Below are 24,757 nucleotides of genomic sequence, written 5' to 3'. Positions count from 1 at the left end.
GCTTTTAACACGGGGAAGAGGGAAGGAAGGAGAGGGGAGGACAAATAGGAACTAGCAAAAGGGGCTAGGGTGGGAGAGGCTGCTAATGAGGCTCTTTAAGTCCCCCCAAGGCCTTGGCCAACCGCCATAACGTAGAATGAATGACATCACTAGAACACTGCTTCCATTAACCAGCCTGGTGGTGCTTTTGTTCTTTTTCTTTTCATAGTTCCTGGCTGAGAAGTTGATGAGAAGTAAATAAAGCTACCATTTACTGAGTACTTACTATATATAAGAACGAGGCTAACTGCTTTACAAACAAAGGTACTTAGATCTCACTTGGTTGCTTCTTCGTCCATCCGTTGGTTTATGAATACTGACACTGATGTATTAAATTCTCATCTGTTCATTCACTCATCTATCCATTCATTCAGGAACAAACACACCATCTTCTAAGCCTCGGCAATTGGGGCTGGGAGGCTAAGTGAGAGACACAGGCACTGTGTCTGCCGGGAGAGGGACAGTGCACAGAGCGTCGCACGTGTGCCGAGGGTTGGAAATGGAGAAGCACTCTGGGGGCTCCACGTGGTGCTGGTCAAGCCCAGGATGCAGGGAGGGTTCCCTGAAGAAAAGACAGTGGAGTCTTTCCTGAGACTTGAAGACTGAGAGAGTACTGGGGGTGGGGACTGTGTTCCCACCAGAAGGAACATGAAGTAGCCAATCTCTGAGGAAGCGCAGCCCTATTGAGGAAGTAGGCCAACATGGCGGAGGAGCCTGCAGTGAAGCTACAATGGAAGGCACAGCACTGAAGGCCTGTGGCTGTGCGGTGTGTGGTAGGAGCCACCGCGGGGTGTTTAGTCAGGGGGAGAACACAATCTGACGTGTGTTTCTACAAGACCTCTATCCCTGAAGGGGAAAGAACAGGAACAGGAATGGAGACAACCCAGAGTAAGGGAAGTCCTAGTAGAACGCCAAGGAATGCCAACATTTAATCACCATACACATGGGGGAGAGTAGGCAAGGCCTGGGAAGCCGTAGGCTGAGGAGGAGAGGGAAGAACCTAGAAAGTACGGCACTGTGGGACCCAAGGAGAAGGAACAGGCCGATGTACTGAGTGACGGGGAGGTGGAAGGGAGAGTCGGCTGGCTTTATGGCACAGAAGTCACAGGGCCCCTAGCAAGCATGGTTCAGTGGTGTGAGACCACCACTAGGCGACAGGGAACAGGGACGGCACGGGTGACACAGGCAGAGCATCTGACTCCGCAGACGGAAAGACATTATCAGGAGCAAAAGCAAACTGGGATCTTGGGAGTTTTTTGAAAAGATGGGAGGGACTGAGCAGGTTTCCACACTGCTGGGAAGAAGTCACTGTGTGGGCACAGGGCTAAGGGGAGGCACAAGGCCCCAGAGACGAGAGGGGCCCAGAACACTTCTGAGAGAAGACAGGTGCGGGCGCGGAGCTTTATGAATCTGGGGATAGGAAGCTGCCCCTGGAAGGGGGCTGTTCCCTGGGCAGAGGGACTGGCTCTTCCTAGGAGCCCTGGGGTTGGAGGCTGGGAGGGCGGGGGGGCGGTGCTGTGGGGAGATCAGGCCACAGAGCCAGCTACTGATGAGAACCCAGCCAGACAGAGCAGCCTTCTGTGCTAAGTGTTACTGGCATGCCTGTGCTGCTTCTCCCCAAAACAACCCCCACGAAATGGGCAGGCAATCCTATTTTTACAGGCCTCCCTGACTTTGATGCCATGCTTCTGACTATTTTAACCTACCCCTCAAGGCCATCGACAAAGCAGCTGCTCTAACCCTAAGTCAAACAAACAAAAAAAAGAGGGTCTCAAGGGCTGACAAAGCTCTTTAAAAGATGGTGGTGTGATACGCAGAAGTTAAGAAGGAATTTTAGGATGGAGCCAAACAGGAGCAAAAAGATTTGCAACAAAGTTTAGAAGAGTTATGGGGGGGGGGGGGGGGGAGAAAGAGAGAGAGAGAATGCTCCCTGTTTTACTTAAGACAAAAACGCACAACCAAAAATAGGAATTGGGAAGCAATCCCACACTCACTAGTCTCCATGAACCTGACAGACAGCTGAAAGACCTCAGTCATTTATACCGCTCTTCATACTTCCAGGGAGAGGATCAAGATTGATGTCTCAACTACATGGGAATAATTTAAAGTAAAATCAAAGATCTCCTAGATTCTGCGAAACAGCCGATCTGGAACGGCAGGTCCTAAACGTCAAGAATACTGAACAAATTCTACTCTAGGGAAGACCAGTCTGGGCCTTAATTACGCTATTATGTAGCAGGATCTTTAAGGTCTGTCCATATACTCTCACAAATGAGTACAAGTAAAAAGATAATCACAGTTTATAGCACAGTTACCCTGACCAAAGTGCAAGATTAGCTCTCGCCCTAATATGTTATCCTATACTCTGTAATAACATATTCATGTTCTCTCACACATGCTCTTTCCTCTCTAATCCTCCACAAAACAGGCCCATTATGAATATGACAAAACGGAGCCTGAGACAAGTCACCTGCCTGACGTCACAGTGCTAGACAGTGGAAAAGGCCGTATCGAAGCCACTACAGGCACAACACTCCCGAGGGAGACCTTTTGGGCTCCAATGGCAGCGTACAGTGTGCAACAGGTTTGAAGCTGCAAGAGCCACCACCACCAAACAATACCCATCTTTACTACATGCAACCCACTCTGATGTCTTCTGTTCTGTTTCTTTCTGCTTTCTTTTTTCATACTGGTGTCAACCAGCATTGATTTCCTGACCCACTAATGGGCCCTGACCCGAAGTCTGAAACACGCCACGGCTCATTGACACCCACCATTCAAAATGGCATTTCTGCGGGACAATGCGCTTTGTGTTCTAAAAGGTTAATCAACAAAAGAACTTTGGGGACACAACCTATTCACCAACCAGAGGCTGCGTGTAACTGAACTGCTGGCTAGAGGTAGAGGCCGGGTCCACAGAGTGAAGTGGGTTCTTTAATCTGGACTAGTTCTCGCTAACGACACTTTGGAAGCCAGATATCGATATGAGCCCAATAAAAATGTAGACCATATGAACCAAGACAATATTTCTGGCTGCTTGTTGAGCTGTTTATGAAGCATTAAATCTGCCACAATATTAGTGCTATTGTGATAAAGCATAAGCACCCCATCTTTTCTCTACTTCCCATAGCCATGTTTGCAAAAAAGCCTGACTGAATGGCTACATTTTCAGATTTAAAGCTTTCAACAGTGAAAAGCTTATAAAGTCTGTTTGTTTAGAAGCCAACCAGATATGGGTAATGCTGTGCTGCAATATTTACAGTTTCATTAAATGTCTCTGCTGGATGTTTTGATGTGGTTTTCATTTGATAAAGGAATTTACTTACACCTCATGACTCAGCTTATTCATTAACCAAGTGAAACCAGGGGGGAAGGAGGGGACCTGGGGAGAGAGAAGAATGACAGGCCCTTATCAGCCAGGCAGGATGGAGCTATCTCACCTGCAAGGTGAGTCATCTCCCCCTGGGAGGGAGGGTGTCAGCCACCAAAAGCAGCCTCTCCCAATCCAGTAAGGGGTAAAGGAGTCACAGCAATTCCATAGAAACCCTGACAACTCTGTGTATGGTTCCCTTTAACCATTGCCTGCCCAGTGTGGCCCCATTCCATACTCTCAAGATGGCACCATGATGCTACCCTGTGACCCAGAACCCTCTCCCAAGCTCTACCTTTCATCTCCTCCACTCTCCACCCCTGTCATACACCTAAAGATACGGAACATTCTGAAATCCACTCGCCTCTTCAGTGTGCCCAGGACACCCCACATGGGATTTGTCACCACCAGAAAGCTTTGGAAAAAATGCCAACATGACCTCAAGTAACATGGAGACCTCCTGGCTCTGCAATTACCCTTTGTGGAGACAGAATCAGTTCATAACAAAAGGAATGAAATCTGCTCTTTAGGTAGAGGTTGCCTTGGGATGATGAAATGCATTTGTTATAAATGGCAATGTTTGACTTCATAAAAGAATCATACACTACTCCAAAGGAGAAGTAAATAACTAAAGTTAAGACTCATTTTTCACATCAATTTTACTCTGCTGAGACGTGCCCGACGACTAATTTACATCACTGGCAGGTCCCACCTGTATGCTCCACACCAAAACCCTATGGATTACCAAACATCTTGAAAGGGCAACATGAAACTGCATCTTTTCATTTTAAACTCCCACTTAACACAGTCATTCTATGCCTGCATCATTTTTCTCCCTGTGTGCTACCAGACTACTTCCCTACAGACCTCACGATTTTAGGGGGACTATCCCCCTCTTTGTTTACTGGTCAGAAGAGGCAGTGTTCGGGTCTAACAAAGGCACATTAAGCTGCCAAAAGGTGCTGAAGCAGACTCGGTGACATTCCTCTTGAGTTAAGCAAATCCATCTATACACAGGAGAGCAAGCAGGAGAAGGAAAGAAAGGAGAAAGGAGGACAGAGGGACAGAAGGACAGGGAGAAGAGGGGGGCGGAGAGACTGTGCCTGCCGGAGAGCCAGAGCAGGTTTTCCAATCTGGTAAGTGCTTTTAGAAGGTGGCACCTCCCCAAATCCAGAGAAGTAACAAGTTCTTCACTGCTCTGGAACACTTTAAAAACCTGTGAAATAAAAAAAAAAAAAAAAAAAAAAAAAAAAAAAAAAAAAAAAAAAAACCTGTGAAATTTTCTGCTAGCAGGAGAAAAAGGAAGATTTTTTTTTTTTTAAGTGATACTGGCATTGCTAAGCTTTCCCGACTCGAGTTGTTAATATCTCTACGTTGTTCTAAATATTCTTTTTGTTTCTACATCCTGAGGAAAAAGGAATGTGGATCTTCCTATCTGTACATCCAATCCCAAATCCAACTGGTTAGATAAGGGAGTCAAGTCTTACATTTAAAAATATTTATGTGAATAGAAAGAAAAAAAATTAATGAAGTAACTACCTAATAAATCATAAAACTTTTTATGTGAGAAAATTAGTAAATGGCAGGTGTCATGACCTCACTGCAGTATTTTAGAATGTTCTTAACGTTTTATTTTAAAATTCCCAATGACCCTACGATATAAAATACTCAACAAAATTAAGAAAATGAAAAACAACTTTTCAAAGTCATATATTGGTATATAACATGGAATGCTTTGTATATAGCATCCATGAATTTTAAAAAGTACCCTAAGGTGGGCACCTGGATGGCTCAATGGTTGAGTGTCTACCTTTGGCTCAGGTCATGATCCCAGGGTCCAGGGACTGAGTCCCGCATCAGGCTCCCTGCAGTCTCCCTTTTGCCTGTGTCTCTGCCTCTCTCTCTCTGTCTCTCATAAATGAATAAATAAAATCTTAAAAAATAAATAAATAAAATTTTTCAAAAAATAAAAAGTACCCTAAGGGCACCTAGGTGGCTTAGTCCATAAAGAGCCCCACTCTTGGTTTCAGCTCAGGTTGTGATCTCAGGATTTTGAGATTGAGCCCCACATCGGGCTCCGCGCTCCTCCGAGTCGGCTGGAGATTCTTTACCCCTCCCTATCCTTCCCGTTCTACTCCTCCCCCTGCTCGTGTATGTGCTCTCTCTCTAAAACAAAAAAATGAAATATTTAAAAAATAAAAAGTACCCTATGTTTAATTTTCCTTAGAAAAATATCACTTTTTTTTTTTTTTTTTTAAAGATTTTGAGAGGGCAGGCACGAGCAAGGGGGAGGGGCAGAGGGAGAAAAAGCAGCAGATTCCCTGCTGAGCATGAGCTCCATGGGGGGCTCAATCCTAGGACCCTGGGACACCTGGATGGCTCAGCGGCTGAGCTCTGCCTTTGGCTCAGGGCGGGATACTGGAGTTCAGGGATCAAGTCTCACATCGGGCTCCCTGAGGGAGCCTGCTTCTCTCTCTGCCTGTGTCTCTCCTGAATAAATAAATAAAATCTTAAAAAAAAAAAAAAAATCCTAGGACCCTGAGATCATGACCTGAGCCAAAGGTGGACACTTACCTCCCACCCAGGTGCCCCAATACCCTTTATAACTCTGAAGTCCCACAACTAATGCCTCTAATACAAGATGTCTCAATTTAAGCATATAAACTCAAGTATGTTTGTGTACTGATTGAATTTACTTACCCTGGCTTTGCATAGAATTACATTAGAATTTTAATGAAGAAAAACAGAATTGTGTGATAGTAACTTCCTTGGGACCCAGGTGTAAAGCTCCACAAAGCACATTTTCCCAGCAAGCTCACAGACAGTGCCCCATGCCAGGTTGGGGCAGCAGCCAGAGGCCTTCATCCACAGTAGAACAAGCCAGGCTTGCTTCTAAGGCTACAAATGGATTCGCCAAAAACAAATCCACAGCAAGGAGGTGCACGGCTCCAGACTGCTGCTCTACAGCATACTCAAACAGTCCACAGGCCTGAATCACAAATGAAGTAATGTTGACTACTATTAAAAAACAACAAAAAAAAAAAAATAAAAGAACATGTTTTCAGTAACTAATTCCCCTCAGGACTTGATTTAGGAGGCAAACTGTCCAGCTTCTACTTTTAAATGATACACAAAAGAGAACAGAGGAGACAGAGAATGTTACAATGCAGGCAGAGGCATGAAAACTAAAGTTGGCTTGCAGAACCAAGTTTAGCTCCTACTCCGCCCTTAGCGACCGGTCAGCCAAGAGCTGAGAGAGGGCTTCTTGGTAGAGTAGGTAGGAAAAAAAATCCCCATCAACTATCATGCCACATTTTATGAAAGCAGTAGCAACGAGAATCCTCACAGGCCTGGCTGGAATGCTACATGGTGTGCTCTCCCCAGGTCATAGCTGGTTACCTCTCCCTGCACGTGCTCCCCCCCACAAACATGCTCCCCGGGGAATGTGTGAGGAGCAGCTACCTGAATGTAGCCTGAAAGTCACAGGCATGGAGCAAAACACACACTGATCAGGGCATGTTCTTTCTCCCAACTCCAGCCAGGGTGCAGCTGGAATTCATTGCTACTGCCAAAGAGAGCTCAGGCCGACCCTGTCCTTGGTTCCCTGGAAGCCTTGACTAAATGCTGTTTAGATAATTTAAGGACAAAAAAAAAAAAAAAAAAAAGAGTGTGACTGCTTCATGAGTTGAAAGATTTTAATAAAACCGTAGGAGCCGAGTGGTCCAGTGGAATGCATATGCATGCTGGGCTTGCACAGTTCTTGCTGGACTGAGGGATTGCCACCTCACCTCTCTGGACCACTGTTTTCTTATCTTTGGGCTGAGGTGTTTTCCACATTCCCTGCAGGGCAAGCAACCAGCACCAGGGAGTTGCAACAGTGTGCACGTGTGTGGGGAGACTAAAGGTAAAAATTGCATTAGCCAAAATCACCCTTGAAAATGCCCTCTGGAGGTGCCACACTGGCATCCCTCGTGCCTGTTACTCCCACTAGCGCTGGAACACTCTGCGTTCCTTCTCCTCTTGCACACCAGAGGCAGAAGGCGGCTGGTCCACGAGGCCCATGCTATTCAACACACACACGTGCATGCACCCAGTTTCCAGGTGGCAGGAGGTTCACCATGGGCAGATATGGGAGGGCTGATACTCACAGGGCCAAAAGCACACCCATATCTCCCATTTCATCTCCGACTCACTTGGATGTACACTTACACTGACTGGAGTGACAAGCAGAACCAGTCTTGCCACCAAAAGAGTAACTCCTCCAAATGAGTAGATTTGAATTCACTCAAGCTTAAAAATGGCATGATGCAACTGCGACTGGAACCTAGTGACTGAACAATCCACACCTTGTGCCTGTCCTGTGATCACACGCAGCCAGGCCAGTTCTCAGAAGACAAGGAGCGTGTTTTAGTCATCTTACACCACCAGTGACATTTCTCCAGGAGACAACATCTAACATGGCTATTTCCCTCTGCTTCCGAACAGCCCTGTGCCTGCAATTATGACAAGCCACTGAATAATCAGGGCTGAACTTCCTACAGAGCATGTATTTTACTGGAGATCGGGGAGGAAAAGTTAAATAATTAATCGGATAATTTAAAACATCTTAATATTAAAATAAAAGAGATGTGTTATAGAGTGGAATTTTTAAAATTTTTGAGACTGGTTTAAAATAAAACAGGAGACTGCACAGAAATTCCAACTCCTTCCTTTGTCTCTCCTTCCTCCCCTCGTCCTTGCTCCCAATGCCCTTGAGTGTTCCTATCCGCTCTCCTTTTGTGTTAGGGGTATTCGGTGAAGCTTAGAAGTTTAAGAATAATGTTCTCCCCACAGGCCCTTAGTAATAAATATTAGCTGAATGAATGACCAATTCTCTTTTCTGGGAGAGTGACAGTATCAGAAGGAAGAAGAAACCCCCACTTTCTCTCCTTGGCAGCAAGGAGGCGAATGTAATGTACACATAGAGTAGTTTACACAAGACAATTTGTACTCTAGATTCATAAATGACACTCACAGAGCTGTAAGGAGTTCTCTATAGTTAGAAGCAGTCCTGGAAAGAGCTGACTGGTAATGTGATATCTATTTTTCCAGCAAAGGTGCCAGAAATGGATGTATCATGGACAAGCAAGGAAAGGCCAGGGCAGCCCACGCTGTGAGGGTATGCTCTCACAGTTCAAATAAATCTGTCCAAAAGGGATTCTAATCCACATATGTGTGGATATGATGGGAAGGTGGGAATCCTGTCCTGCAAGCTCACACGCTGGCCCTCATTGACTTGACAAGTACTTCTGGGCCCAGGTGAGGGTCCCCAAGCATCAGTCAGTTCATCAGACTGGTCTGGACCAGAGCCTGGGAGGGCTTTGCGCAGCAGAGCCATGGGCAGAGCAGCAGTTAGCACTTGCTGAGACGATATCCACATGGTGCACAGCACTGGTGCTACCCTCATGGTACAGAGGGGAAAACTGAAATCTGTTGACCGAATTGCCCAAAGTCTGGTAGCTTATATAATGAGAGGAAAGGCGTTCCAATCCTAGGCATTCAGTCACTCTACCAACCAAGGAGAATGATGTCGATGAAGCTGTCACATACTGGCCACCTACTCTCACTTTTCTTGGAAGCAGGGAACACAGGGCCATGGGGTCAGTTCTTTCTGTGTGCCCTCTTCAGCAGACAGTCCAAAGACTGACAGTGAGTGTTCTGTCTAAATGAGAAGGGGATCAGAGACACTCATATCCTTTGACCTAGTAATTCTTTTAGAAAACCAGTCTGTAAAAACAATCTGTAATGCAGACTGATTTTTTTTATGCACAAGATGTTTGGAGATCACAATGCGCATACATACATTTAAAAAAACCATAGGGGCACCTTTCTGACTCATTCCATAGGGCATGCCACTCTTGATCTCAGGGTTATAGGTTTGAGTCCCATACTAGGTGTAGAGATTACCTTAAAAAAAAAAAAAAAAAAAAAACCCACCACAAAACTATAAACAAACCTCCTAAATGCTACACAGTAGGGGAATAGGTAAGTAATATGCTACTCATATTCGTTAAAAATTATGCTTTTTGTGGTATCTGGGTGGCTCAGTTTTTTCAGTATCTGCCTTTGGCTCAGGTCATGAGCCTGGGGTCCTGGGATTGAGCCCCATGTCAGGCTCCCTGCTCAGTGGGGAGTCTACTTCTCCCTCTTCCTTTGCTCCTCCCCCCCTACTCATGCTCTCTCTCAAGTAAATAAAATCTTTAAAAACAATTATGCTTTTCAAGGGGATAACAACCAAACAATAAATAATCAATAAATCCTCTGGCTAGTTATTTGGACAAAAGTAGCTTAAATACCTAGCTCATCAGTTACAACACTGATGCACTCATACAAATATGTGCTGACCACCCACTATGTGTGAGGCACTATGTTAGGCACTGAAAATATATTTAGAATAGAAGCCTCTGCCATCCTGGATGGTGGTTATATGGGTACATTCACTTTAAGATAATTTGTTGAGATGTACATTTATGTCACACGCGCTTTTCTGTATGTATGTTAAATCTCAATTAAAAAGAAAAAAGTCCTGACTTCACAGAGTTACATTCCACTAAAAGAATATAAATACTAAACCAAAAACTGAAAATACACCAAGTCTGTAGAGCGTTATGGAGAAAAAGCAAATAAAAATACAGAACATCCAGGTAAAACTGAATTTCAAATAAGCAACATATCATTTTTTAGTATTAGTACATTCAATATAGTATTTGGGACACATTTATGCAAAATCTGGCAACCCTTTTTACTGATGAGTGTCATTTGAGCAAAACTCATTCCTAATGGAGTAAATATCTCACACTTCTAAGTAAGATGCCAAAGGGGGAAACTATAAAAGAATAAATTGATAGCTATTACTATGGAAAAATGTAAAGCCCTAGCATAGAAAAACAGACCTATATGAAGAAGTACACAACAAACTGGGGCAAATATTTGCAAAAACAAAACCCAGAATTAATCTGTTTAGGTGTCCATTTCTTCTGTGTAATCAAGGGGGAAAATCATACATGGGTTTCACAGAGCTCTTATGAAAATTTTAGAATAGCATCTAGTATCTAACAACTAACGGTTCACTAAGTATTACAAATAAATAATAATCATAATAAAAGTATACTGATAAATCAGTAAGTAAAGCATACAATTCACAAAATAAGAACCAATTAAACTTTTCAAAGTTAACTCTAGTGCTGCTTTGACAATGTGTACGTTGGATAAATGACATCCTTGCACGACATGACCCGCTGAGCGCTTATTAATCACCAAGGGGGAAGCTATAGCGGAGAGAGTGGAGGTCACCATTTAACTAGCTCATCTAACAAAACATCAGTAATACTGGAACATACTGACGTCACATGCCTCTTGACATGAAATGCTGAGAACACATCACCTATGTTGTACTCCCACCGAAAGCACTTACTCTGAATCTTACCATGTGACAGATAAAACCACAGTAAAGGACCCTGCAAAACAACAACTGGCCTGAGCTCTTCAAAACTCGTCCATGTTATGAAAAATAAAAACAGGCTGGGGAACTCTTCTAGATGAAAGAGCACTGAAGAGCCATCGTAACAAAATGCATGATTTTTACTGGATCTTGGGTCAAAAAATAAAAATAAAAAACTAAGAGACATTAACTGGGACATTTGGAGAAATTTAACTATGGCCTGAACATGATAGCATACCCATATCATAAATATCCTACAATGAAGAATATAAACATACACGCATTGATATATGTATATGTTATGAAAGGATATGCACATGTATGTGCACACTTGTTTGTGTGTGTGCACATGCAGAATGAGGGGGAGATAAAGCAGATATGACCAAATTGCTATCTTATCTACAGGTTTGAAGTTTTTCAAAATAAAAAGATGGAGAAAATGAAAAAAAAAAAACAAAATAAAATGCATGGGGTCCAACTGTAAACAAACAAAATACATTTTCCCTTAGGAATCAAAGAACTGCTGATAACATTTTTTAAAAAGTACTTAATACCATATAGGTTACAAATGGACATAACCTTTGTCCAGGGCAATCTGACAATATGAGAAATTCTGATTTTTAAACTTTTTGTTTTAATCAAAATCATGGGGTTCGTCGGTGGTTCGGTCAGTTAAGCATCTGACTCTTGATCTCAGCTCAGGTTCTGATCCCAGGGTCATGAGTTCAAGCCTCATGTTCAAGTGTGGAGCCTACTAGGAAAAAGAAAAAAGAAAAAAATTCCCCAAATTATGTCACAGACAGCCAAGTGAAATTCTAGAGACTTATAATTCTGCATTTGGAGTTCCTTCCTCACACAATATTTCTGTGCCCAAAGAGGTCTAAGAGTGTTAATTATAGCACTATAACTGAAATATAACCTTAAAGTTCTGTAATAACAATAACGTTGGGTAAATTATGGTATATCAACCTGATGACTTATTTAACTAGTGAAGTCGGTTTTCACAGTTTAAATAACTTAGAAAAAGTTCTCACAACTATTAAGGAAAAAAGCAATCTAAAATTCTGGCTATAGCATTATACTCACATAAGATAAAGAGGCTAAATACAGGAAGAAAATATACCAGAATGTCATCATGATTATTTCTAGGTGTTTTTTTTTTTTTCATTCTGTTGGTTTGTTGTGTGTCTCTCCTCCTCAATTTTCTACAATGAGCATGTATTCATTTTTATTTTTTTAAGTATTTTTAAAAATAAAAGATTAAAAAAATTGGCATTCTTAGATCTGAAACAGTGAAATTTTTGTTACTCTAGTTACCCAGTCAGATGATATGAAAGCTGAGTGCAAGAAACACAGGTTCATATTTCTACAGCGCTGTCTTCTGTAATAACTAGGAGAGAGCCCTATTTAAAAAGAAAAATTTTAACTGACCGTAGTATAGCAAAGTTTCTGAAAATTATAGAGGAAGGTTATGAGTTATGAATAAGTTTACACATATTATTAATGTGCTGAAATGTTATACTCAAAAGGACTGATTTAATTCCAGCCAAGACCAAAATAAATGTGGTCCTGATATTTTATTTAATTAATTTGGTGTTTGGCTATAGCTCAACCTGAAAAATCCTAATCGAGGCACAACCAAAATTCCACAATTCAGTTCATTTCTGACTACTGGCTTAAGAGATCACAAAGTGACTGGAAATCCCTCTATCATTTTTGAATGTATGCAAATCAACATCTTAAGCTGACAATTTCTAACGATTAATAGAATTTAAAAATTACTCTTGGAAGTCAATTGTTCTGAGAATAATAAAGTTATTTGGAGAATCCAGGAGGTAAAATTTCCAAAGAACAAGCTAAACTACAAATAAGTAAAAATTATTCTGAAATAATTAAATAAAATTTGTAATAAAATAAACCACTTAGTAGACTTTGTCTACTGAGGCTGACCTCTCAAGAAAGCCATCTTCACTGAGAAGGAAACTTTTCTTGGGAGGCCACAAGCTGCCAAAGAAAATAAGTAAACAATGTGTCAATCTGCTTGTTGGACCTTAAGGATCAGCCCCCACTGGGAACCCAGACAAGGACACCACCACAGAGATGGTACTCCCAGCCTGTGCCTTGGGAATGTCACCACTAGGCTGGCCATGCTGCTTTCCCACAGAAAGAACAAACTGTGTGCCCCTAAGTTACTAAACTGGGGGTGAAAAGAAGGGGAAGAAAGGGCTTTATTCAAAAAATGTGACTTACTACATTATTTAATAACTTTTTCCTGGGCTAGAAGAGATTATTTTGAAATGTCACAAATGGTAAAGCAATGTAATTATCAATCCACTTTCATTGGATCGAATATTGGGGGATGAAAATTTTAAAACTTAACCCCACCCAATGCCTAAGAGCTATCAAATGGATACCAGATTATAAATTCTGATCATTCTTGTTATAATTTAAAACTCACAAATATGAAGCTCTAATATTTGGTCAAGTTTCACCAATATCTAAGAGCACCTAAAAAGCATTTTTTATTTGTAATATTAACTATAACATGTGTTAGGGTAAAATTATTAAAACAAATTACAGAGATTTTTATAGCTAGAGGTAAAAAAACATAAGCCTACAGAAGCTAGTGTTTCAGGGAGAAACTTGTTTCATATGAAAAAGTGCCTTTTCTAATCCTGAGAGTATATATATATTTCCATTCTTGAAATAATAAAGACATTGGCATTGAATTTCTTTAGTAAGGAAGAATATGGTTAAGTGTCCTTATTACTTCTGGTCCCTAAGAAGTAGGCTTCACTACTCTCCAGAGTTGAAACAGACAACTTATATTAACATATTTCTAAATTTTCTCTCACTGGAAAGTTCTAAGTCCTCATCCAGAGCCAACAAACAAACAAAAACAGCCCAACAAAACAATGACAAGAAAAACTGGTGGAAACACTTCTATTCAGAAAAGATTCCCAGAAATCCAACGATTTCTAATTTAACCTACTCAGTGTTGTCACGGAACATTACAAACATCTCTGCGGCCCAAGACTCTTCCCCGGAGGACAGAAGAAACAGCAGGGGTTGGGGATATGTTCATTCGTGAGGAAAAGAAAAGGTCAGGGCCATTTTCAAACCGTGGAGGTAATAATGAGTTTCACTAAACAAATTTCAACAAAAACTGCAGGAAAAGAGATATTCTCCTAAAATTATAAAATGCCACCCAGGGTCACTCTTAATACACATACAATAGCCAATTTAACCAGTACTGTGTGTTTCTATCATTTTTACAAATTCTAGAAGAAAATGACGGCTGGGAAAACTATCTACTTAGGGATAATTAAGTCCCTGTGCAGAACCACAAATGATGTAGGGATTTATAAAAATTCACTCTTTAAAAAAGCACAAGATTAATCTGTATGATTTGAAGAAGAGGAAAAAAAATGATCAAGGCAAGGAAATACTGCTTAGTTAAAATGACAAAGAAGGAAACCCAAACCTACAGCTGGACTTAGTTTCTTAATCTATCAATCTGCTTTTCCAAAGACCACAGGAGGTCACTACATTTTCAGCCTTGGGTCTCCACTGACAACTGCAGAGGTGCAGGGCAGCAGACCATGCAGCTACCACCCCTCTGCGACATGGTGCTTTGACTTAGCTATGCAGACCATGCTTATCATCTAGCTGAGCTTGCTTGTCTGTAATGGGAAACCAGGAAGGAGGAAAGACAAGAGAAGAAAATAAACCTATACATAAAGCAGAAAAGGTAGAAAAGAATGAACCACAAAGGAAAAAAATATATTCATCAATTTTAAAAGTTCTAAATGTCACCCAACCAGGAGGTTATGCGGATAAAGGTAGTTTCTGCATCACTTCCCAATTCAAAAATCAGATCATAAGTTCTTACTCTTATTTTATCTCCAATCTACACAAGAATTTCCTTTAAATTATACAATGGTCTTCCCTTATATTAAAGAAAAAATATTTTTTTAATTCACTGCAGCTCAGACCCTAAAGCACAGAGCTTGTTTATCTCCATTGGTTAACACAGAGTGATAAGTCCAAGGTCCTGTTATCTTGTAAAGGTCAAGGATGAGATAGCTTGGCCTGTTTTAGGGACACCGTCTATACCCCTAACACTCTCCTCAGAAATGAATGTTGTTGTTCAAAAGGGAGGAACAAAGAGAGTCTAGACATATTAACACAAAATTCCCATTGCTGAGAAAACCCCAAGCCACATCCTATTTGATGGTTAACTAAAAAAATAAAAAATAAAATTTCTTGGGACATGTTCAAGCAGCGATGAATGACAACATTAGTCAGAGAGGGGAACTGATAAACATCACATCACACGTAACATAAACTTGAATCGACGCACAGAGATCAAGACAAAAATGAGATGGGGATCTCTTGGTTCTTCTCTGCCTCTGAAGTTACTACATTTAACAGATTCAAGCTGAGATCCATGGACCCAAAGGGTTAAATGTATCTAAAAAGAAATTCTGAAAAACCTTCAGGGTCTAAAAATAAGTGATTCTCTCTTTTCCTATTGGAACACATAAATTCAAAAGCCATTAACTGTGTACAAAACCCAGTAAGACGATTAATTTTGTCTTCCATTCTGCAGGTAAGAACTAAAATTTAGTTGGGCCAGGCCTGTGCTGAGTGGACACTGGTTATCACTTCACTCATTCTCAGCGATCCTCCGAGGCCTAGGACAAAGCAGCTACAGGGAATAGGGCGTCCCTGACGTGCTACAGGTGGATGAGCAAAGTAAGATTTCAGTTTCATATTACACAGGAGGAAACCCAGGCTCAGAAAGTCTGGATAAATAATGGGCTGACATCATAAAGCTGGTGAGAACCAGGCCCCAGAAGTCGCAGTGAAGCCTCTGCTATGCCACAAAGGCCTGTCCACTCTGCCTTACTGCCTTGGATACTTTTTTTATCCACACATTTTTTTTAAGATTTTATTTATTTTAGAGAAAAAGAACACGTGCAAGTGGGGTGAGGAGCAGAGGGGGAGGGAGGGCATGGGGGGAAAGATTCTCCAGCAGACTCCCATGACCCCGAAATCACAACCTGAGCCAAAACCAAGAGTTGGACGCTCTACTGATTGAGCCACCAAGGTACTTCTTTATCCCTACATTTCCATAAAACTTGAGTTTTCCAAATGAGACTAGCAACAAGAGCAGCCGCCTAGTACATTTTATGGGTTTTTTTCCTTTCTTTTTTAAATCTTATGACTAAAATAAATGCTTCTCTTCCAGGAGCACTTAAAAAATATTTTCCACACTATAGCAAATAAAGTGTACTATTAAAAACAAAAACATCACAGCACTGTAACCTTGCTAACACACAATACAATTATGAACCACTTACTGTACACATATTCATCTTATCTGAGGTCTCTCAAATCACTACAAGGGAATCATTTGTAGGCCGTGAAGAATGGATTCTGTCATTAATCATGATAATTCCATGCTGGGTGTCCTACAAAATCCTGTATTTTTTTTTATAAATTTTTATTTATTTATGATAGTCACACACACAGAGAGAGAGAGAGGCAGAGACACAGGCAGAGGGAGAAGCAGGCTCCATGCACCAGGAGCCCGACGTGGGATTCGATCCCGGGTCTCCAGGATCGTGCCCTGGGCCAAAGGCAGGCGCCAAACCGCTGCGCCACCCAGGGATCCCCCCAAATCCTGTATTTTATATACATCTTGTGGAAGACTCAATTTATGTGGCTGTGACGGATAAAGGCAGTCCACGAAGGGCAAAACCTGTAGCTTGGCCTGAAGGCACTGTGTGGTGTGGCCTACCAAGCTGCCTACTCACCCCTCTCCTACTCCCTCCCAGCACTCCAGCATCACTGGCCTTCTCCCAATTTGTTGAACTGAACATATCAGCCTTGCTCCCTCTGGCCACTGAGCCTTTGAAAAAGGTGCCCCATCTTTCTAGAACACCCCTCACCATGGTCACAGAGCTCATTTGCAACTATTCCCTCACTTTTTACCTCAAAATTCTATTTTTCAGCGAAACCCATACTGACTGCCCTAGACTTGCTCTGTGTCCCCTGCTCTGCTCTCTCATATAGCACTTTCCACACTCTGACTCACTTAATCTCTCTCTTCCACTAGACCAAAAAACTCCATGAGAGTGGGGGCAACTGTTGCTCACCACTATATCCTTAGCACCTAGGTCAGTGCCCAGCATATATGCACTCATTCAGTACATCTCTGCATGCCTACTGTATCAGGTACAGTTCTAGGCTCCAAGGATCTTTCATGGACCTTAGATTCTATTAAGGGGAAACAGACATGGGGGGAAGGGGCGTAGACAAAATGATAAACTAGTCGCAGAGCTCTGGAGAACAATATAACAAGGAAGGGGGGAGGGATGGAAGAGTTACTTTTAAATGGAGTGAGGCAAGGCAAAGCATCATGAGGAATTTTTGAGCAAAGATTTACGGAAGGTGAGGTGAAAGTGAATCACCAAATATCTAGAAAAAGATCCAAGTGGAGGAAGGAGCCGGTGCAAAGGCCCGCAGCAGAAGTGTGCCTAGAATAAGTAGACATACGGTGGGCACTCAACAATCATGTTCTGTATAAATGAGATGGCACAAAAGAGCTAGATTAAGTCAAACTGTTTATTATCATGGCTGCCGAGGTAAACCAAAGTCTTCATCACAGAACTCTTCTGTTGGTAATAATATACCATGTGGTCCACAGAACAAATGTCTTTATAGAAGGCCCAAATTGACACTTCCCTTCAAACCCGTCATTGTGTTGGTCAGATTCTAAAACACATACATGCTCCTGACTCTCACTGTTCAGACATAAGCATTTCATACATAACTTGAACCCATGTACTTGCAGACGTTCACTTCCTTTGTAAGCCATGTCCCCAATATAAACATGCAATGGCTGTAACTCACCTCAGGTAGTGAATTCTAAGGTACGCTTCATTGCCGTTAGATCACTGGGATTGACAACCAAGCTCAAATATGTGTACAAGAACATATTTTATTGCCAATTTAATGTTTCTTCAGGGGTTTTAATAGTAAAAAGAAAAAGAAAGTACAGTCAAAATGAGTAACAGAAGAGGATTGTGTTCAAATCCCATGGGAAGTTATTATAAAGAAGCAGCAGAAAAATTATCCCTATAGCCAGTGAAAGCATGCCAGAAAGACAGGCCTGCAAAAGAGATGAAAACTGTACCTAATATTTTGAAAGGAACTGAAAGAATTTAAGAGCACGATATAATAATATATAAGGACAAAAATCACAAGAGGAAAAACCCAGAAATGAGGTGACAGTACTCAAAAGAACAGAACTCAGGAAAGAATAAGATATAAAAGAAATGCTTTCATAAATGAAGGCTAAAGCAGAATACAAAAATGAGTAAATGTAGTACATCTTAGGAGAGAGAAGATGAAAAGGAGGAAAGATTTTAAACCAAAAAGAAATGCAGAGATTAAAAATGATAGCGAAGGGGCAGCCCCGGTGGCTCAGCGGTTTAGCATCGCCTTCAGCCCAGGGCGTGATCCTGGAGACCCGAGATCGAGTCCCACATCAGGCTCCCTGCATGGAGCCTGCTTCTCCCTCTGCCTGTATCTCTGCCTCTCTCTCTCTCTCTCTCTCTCTCTCTCTCTTTCTGTCTCTCATGAATAAATAAACAGAATCTTTGAAAAAAAATTTTAAAAATGATAGCGAAGAAAGTGATATAGAAGACAGGTTAAAAAAAAAAAAAAAAGACCCAAGTGGGTTTAAGTTCACACAAACAAAAACAAAAACAATGGAAGAGAACAACACTGAAAATTATATAATTCAAGACAACTTTGTTGAAGTAACCAAAGGGAAAAAAAAAAAGCCTCCATATTTACTGCACACTGAAAGAGTGCACCACACACCTGGGAAAACAGATCCCAAACAACTAGACTGAAAACATATTGTAATAAAACCAGTGGACATTAAAGTAAAAAATCTCTTGGGCATCCAGTCAAAGGGAATAAGTCATTTAGAAGAGAAGAAAAAATCAGATTGCCGTAACACTGAGAGAAACACTTCAAGCCAGAAGTAAATGGAATACCATATTTAAAATACTCAAAGAAAAAAAAATAAAAATAAAATACTCAAAGAAAGAATATTTGAACCAATGCTCTTTTACTAAAAATACGCATCTAACTAACCTGGCTTTCCAGTATAAAACCTATAGACAAACCAACATGCAAGAATTCTGTGAGCATTCTCTCCTAAAAGCCATACTAGAGAATAAGCTTCAGACAACCAGATGGAAGAAGCATCATTGTAAGTACTGAGAATGAGCATTACTTGGATATATTCACCTGTAAAACTGAGACTGAATGATGGTTAAGGTAGGGAAGCTGTGTACTCCATCAATGCAGAAACAGTACAGTTACCAAAAAGAGAAAAGGTGAAAACCAGAGAGCGCATACGAGCAGAAAAAGAGGGCTGTCTTCCTTACACTTCGCAATGGTGAGTAAGAGGGTAATTCTTCTAACTAGATGCAGGCAAGAGCAAAGGCAGGAAACAAAAGACTAGTAGCTAATTTCAATATTGCTCATGGTAGGAAACCAATAGACAATGACTAAAAAGAGGCCAGATAAAAATATGACATGGTGCTAGTGTGGCAGATTGTAAAAGGGTCATAAATCCTGCCTTCTTTTCATGCACCCCCTTTGCCATGTGGCTTTCCTGCTCTTTCCATTAAGAGTACATTTGCTTCTCCCCTTGAATCCAAAACTGTCATGTGACCTGCTTCAGCTAAAAGTGTATTACCAAACATAGTACACACAAAGGGAACTAACAGATGATAAAACAAGGAGGTGGCTAAGGAATGACACAGGAGCATTAGAATATGGTAGCCCTCAGAACAAAAACGCTGTTGCTCTAAAACACACACACACACAAAATAAAGAAAACCTAAAAACATACCAACTAAAGGAGGGAGAACAAATAAAACTGACCATAGAAAGAAAGACTGTCTCTATAAAAGACTTGTGCACATCCATACATAAGGACAGAACTGAGAAGGCTTTAAAACAGCTCTCAGATTGTACATTCCTCAAAGGAGATAGTCTAAGCTAAAAAGAAATGCAAAAAAAATATTAAACTGTCATAACGTTGGTGACTTCACTGGTTTAGTTATTCTGAGATTGCTGGGTATGTATTATGGGAAAATGCAAATGAATATGTGATATTCTATCTCTACCATTCCCGCTATCACTGAGAACCAGGATTCTTGGTATAGGAGAAAGAAGATACATATGTAAGCCAGAAAGAGGTTAAATTAAAAAACCTAAAGTTCTGATGTTGAATAAGAAATATCAGTTTGAATTCATGATGTATTTTTATCTGAGAGAGAACGAGCAACAAAGAAAAAATAAATTTTCTTAGCTCTAGTAAAGGCTCAGAAACAATGACCAACCCAGTACTGTGAGCACTCTATCACCCAGATTATGGTCTTGAAACAGTAATCAGAAAAGTAACCAGAGCTCCCTTGGAGAAGTGCTGATTCCAGGTTTGGGGCAGAAAATGTCCAAGATGAGCCTTGGAACACCTTGACATATCACAGGGCAAGTCAAAAGGACTCAGCCAACCTAAAGAGGCTCTCCCTTGCCAAGTTGGGATCACTGGATCATCAGTAAGGGTCAAAACTGCAATTGACTGTGTCACATTGAAGATATTTACAGGCCATACATCGATGAGTTCATAATGATACTAAAACAAAATGACTGACTTACTGATCACCATTGAGAATTCTAGTAAATCGACTCACTTTTTCAACAAGCAAGAGATGAAAGGAAAGAATCAAATATATATTCTGCTTTTTCTATACCAGTTGCAAGTCTGAGAATAGATTAAGTCAGAGCTTCTCTTTATAGATGCATTCCAACAAATACAGGATGAGGAATTCTAGAATTACCTATTGCTATGTAGCAATGTAGCAACCACTAATGAAATAATGGATCTAGGTTAAAGAGGAGGACAAGAGAATACATAAAACAACACAAGGGGATACAACCAGTAAAATCAGGACTGCAGGAAACTGCAGACAAATGACCCTATTTTTTTTCAACAAATGAGAGGAAGAGTCTGTGAGAAAGACTCATAGTTTAAGAGATGTAATAGACATTTCAACAACCACCATGTGTGGCCCTTACATAGATCTTGACTCAAACAGAAAAAGTCTGTTCTGAGATAATTGTGAGATAATTGGAAATTTTAACAGTAAGTGAATATTCGATGATATTAAGAATGTATTTTTTAAGAGTAATAATAATATTGTGGCTATGTTTAAAAAAAGAAAGAATCTATCTTTAAGACATACACAGTGGAATTTTTTTCCTTTTACCACTGAATATGATATGGTAACTAGAACATACTTCAAAGTAAGACAAAAAGGGAGAGAGTGGGTGTCGGTAGAGATGAGACAGGATTGGCCATGGTGGTGGTTGAAGAGGAAGGGGGTGAATATAGGAAGGATTCATTATAATATTGTTCTGTCTTTTTTGGATATCTTTAAAAGTTTTCTGCAATAAAAAGTTCACTCAAACAATCAGACCATAGGAGCCTCTGCCCTCCCTGCTTGGGCTCCTCAGAGAGTCTATAAGAATTTTCTGTGGCCAAAGACTCTCCATCGTATTGGCTTCTCCAATAACTATGCTGCAGCATGTGACCCTCTGTTTCCCAGCCTCGTTCCCCGAAGAGGTTCATTAACTAAGGTAAAAGATTTGTCAGAATGTCATTTTCGCTTTTCAGCTCTCCCTTGAGCTGTTATAACAACACACTTTGGCAAACCAAAGCATTATCCTTCCTTTTTCACATAGAAAAGGAAAATAGAGCACTTGATATGCAAGAGACTGAGTTCCTCTAATTTTTTTTTCCAGAATAATCCGGATGAGGCCTAAGCATCAACCAAGACACCTCAACCAGAATTTGGCTCCCTTAGAACATTAGCACTGGTGGCATTAGGAGTTCAAGTAATAAATGGAGACAACATATCCCTACACTCAAGCTGTTGTAGCTGTTCTCTGAGAGCACACTGGGGTTGCCAAAAAAAAAGTTCAATGGCCTGCAGGTCCCAACCCCCATCGATCCTCCAAACATGGCAAACATCCGACGGGTGGTAAAATCTGGACAGAGTCACACATCAGTAAATGAACACATGGGACAACTGAACATTCGTGATTCACCATTCGTGAATATTTGTGAACACTAACAGAGAAATACTGTTGTTTTCCATTCGCAATTTCTGTTAAATATTACACAGGGGTTAAGTCAAAGGTAAAAGTAGTTCAGCATGTAAGGGCAAGAAAAGCCCAACACCAACATTATAAGAAGGTCTGTAGCCACAGACATCACTTAGGCAACATGAAGAAACAAAGAGAACCTGGGTGCCAGTGTGGAGGTTGGATAGAGCTAATGCACAATGCAGTTTCCTCCCACCAGAAATACATAGGAGCATTAGAGAAAGAAAACTAGCATCTTTTTTAATTTTTTCAAATGTAGAGCTAAGCTAAAAAGAAAGAAACGGAAATGCTTTGGGTGTCAAAAATCAGAGAACATCAAGCCAGGGGTGAAGAAGAGAAGCAGCAGAGGCGGTGCTGGGGGCACAAGGTCTGGGTAGCAGCCCCAACATCCAGAAGGCACACCCAGATCCAGACGTGGGTCTGGTAATGTGGGGGGCAGGCAGCCAGACCCATGGAAGGGTTGCCTTCTCCCAGGGAAGAGTGAAGCGAGAGAATGAGGTTCTTGTCTCACGGAGTCAAAGAACAAATCGCGCAAAGGAGAGTGAGTAAAGTGACAGAGTTTTATTAAGCAAGGATACAGAGAAGAAAAAAAAAGCTCTCAGGAATGAGAGTGAGAATGAAAAGGGTCCCTATAGGGTTGCCCATGTGGGCCTCCACTGACAGTCTTTTATTTAGAACTGACCAGGAAGCTTGTGGCCTTATCATTCTTGTGATGTCTAGGTTTAAGTAAGGTCTGGTGATAATATCTTTAATGGGTTACTTCTTTCTAGGGTCTGGTTATTCTTTGTTAGTCACAAGTGACTGTCATAAAAAAGACCCCGCCTCTGACACTTAGGGCAGGGTGGTCTGGTGTCTTCCCTTATCTCAGGTTTCCTTACACCTCCACATTTGGGGGATTTCTGTGAGCCTGATCCCCAAACCCCCTACTTACCTCTCCCCACCTGGGCCCTTACTCAAAGGACAATGAACCCACCAACTGGCCCAAAGAAGTGGCAACCAAGTCTATCCCTAAGGCTAGGGCTGGGAAGAGAAGAGTCCTTAAGAGAAACTGCACCAAGCCTGCTCCACAAGTGGGTGTTAAGAAATTGACCAAATTCATCATTTAAAAGACAAACATTCTCAGACTTCAGAGAAGCAAATTTCATCTGTCATTCACAAAAGATACATCTAGAGCAACTTCAGAAAGGTTGAAAGTAATAAAAGGATGGAAAAAGGTATCTGTGGTAAGTACTAGCCAAAAGAGCAAAAATTTGGTAGAAACAAGTTATTTCAGACAAAATTGAGTTCTAGGCAGAAAAAACAAATCACTAATTAGAACAACAGCATTCAAGTATCCAAAGCAAAACCCAACAGAATTACAAGGAAAAATCAACAATGTTGAAACCACCGTAGGAGTTTAAAAAAAAAGTCCCAATTATAAATTTATAGATCAAGCAAACAAAAATAATTAGTAAATAAACAAAAGATTAGAACTACATATTTAAAAAGCTGGCTTTCCTGGACAAATGGCACTCTTTACTTCCGAATTAGAAATTACACTTTCTTTCCAAAAACACACTTGGAATTTTTATAAAGACGAACCAGGTCATAAAGCAAGACTCAGCTAATATCTTAACCACACTCTCTAATATGATGTGAACAGAGCCAAGAACTCCGTGGTGAGGACTGGGGCACAAAATTAGAATCATCTTCACTTTCTGCCCCATTTCTTGAAGCACAGAGAAGTCTATCTTCCAGCTAACGTAAGATGAATATTGTACATATGTAGAGAGGTGACCGCTACAGGAAAGGCTGTACACTCACAGAGAACAAGGAGTGATTATGACACAGTAGCAAAGACAGAGCAGTTAACCACAGGAGGAAAATAAAACCTGCCTGGCCCCAGTGTCTCCTGGGAACAATGTGGGATTAAGAAGACAAAAGACTAAATCATTCAGGGGAGCCCAGAGACAATATAAATAGCTGGTTCTAACCTGTGAATTTTATTTAAATTCCCTTTTTTCTCAGCCTAGGATACATAAAACATTTCAGGAGCTGTTGTTTCCCCAAGGCAACTACCTAGTTATAAGAATTCTTTGTTTTGTTTTGTTTTTCCTTATCAGTAAGCCTCAAAGAAGAGCTGAGGCCTGAAGGCAAACCAGTATATTATCATACCCTAGGTCCATCACTGGCAGTTTAGATAATCAAGATTCATTACCAGGTACACCTTCCTGTCCAAACATGAATTATGAAAAAAGATCTTTACTCCTAGGGGCAGCTGTTCACTGCTGCTGCTAAATTGCGGCATTAAGAGGATTCGATTTATCAAGATAAGAAGCCAAAGATCAAGCTCTAACATAATCACTTTTCAAAACGCTAGCAAGCATGGCAGGGGAAAAGTTCCCTTTATTCAAATTAGAAATCTAATGAAAATCTAGAGGAAAGTCTTTAAATTTACTTAAAATACTTTACCAAAAACATTTTATCTCCACTTACATGCAATTTCCCAAACATTATTCCCTTAAAATGTCTCTGAAGCAATATTAAAACTGATTATCAACTGGTTGTAAAAATTTCTCCAAGCAGTGAACATTAGCAAAATATAGCCTTCAGCGCCATTCAGATCCTGG

At 41.0% G+C, this 24,757-nt stretch overlaps 1 protein-coding gene and 2 long non-coding RNA genes across 4 annotated transcripts in view; 1 reads left to right on the top strand and 2 right to left on the bottom strand.

The window, feature by feature from the left end:
- PARN (poly(A)-specific ribonuclease) overlaps positions 1 to 24,757 on the bottom strand; it is a 155,195-nt gene that overhangs the window by 52,592 nt on the left and 77,846 nt on the right. The gene's annotated exons all lie outside the window — the stretch shown is intronic.
- Positions 10,303 to 12,893, bottom strand: LOC125755278 (uncharacterized). The gene is made up of 3 exons (XR_007411263.1): positions 12,840 to 12,893; positions 12,207 to 12,292; positions 10,303 to 11,643 (listed from the first exon to the last, which is right to left on the bottom strand). It is a non-coding gene; the product is annotated as an uncharacterized LOC125755278 (long non-coding RNA).
- On the top strand, positions 20,166 to 23,367 carry LOC112640350 (uncharacterized). Its single transcript, XR_003123994.3, has 3 exons — positions 20,166 to 21,126; positions 21,425 to 21,620; positions 21,786 to 23,367. It is a non-coding gene; the product is annotated as an uncharacterized LOC112640350 (long non-coding RNA).

The sequence above is a fragment of the Canis lupus genome, chromosome 6, assembly GCF_003254725.2.
Source record: "Canis lupus dingo isolate Sandy chromosome 6, ASM325472v2, whole genome shotgun sequence".
Classification (NCBI taxonomy): domain Eukaryota; kingdom Metazoa; phylum Chordata; class Mammalia; order Carnivora; family Canidae; genus Canis; species Canis lupus.
Note: the sequence above shows the minus strand (reverse complement) of the source record. Positions and strands in the feature narration are given on the sequence as shown.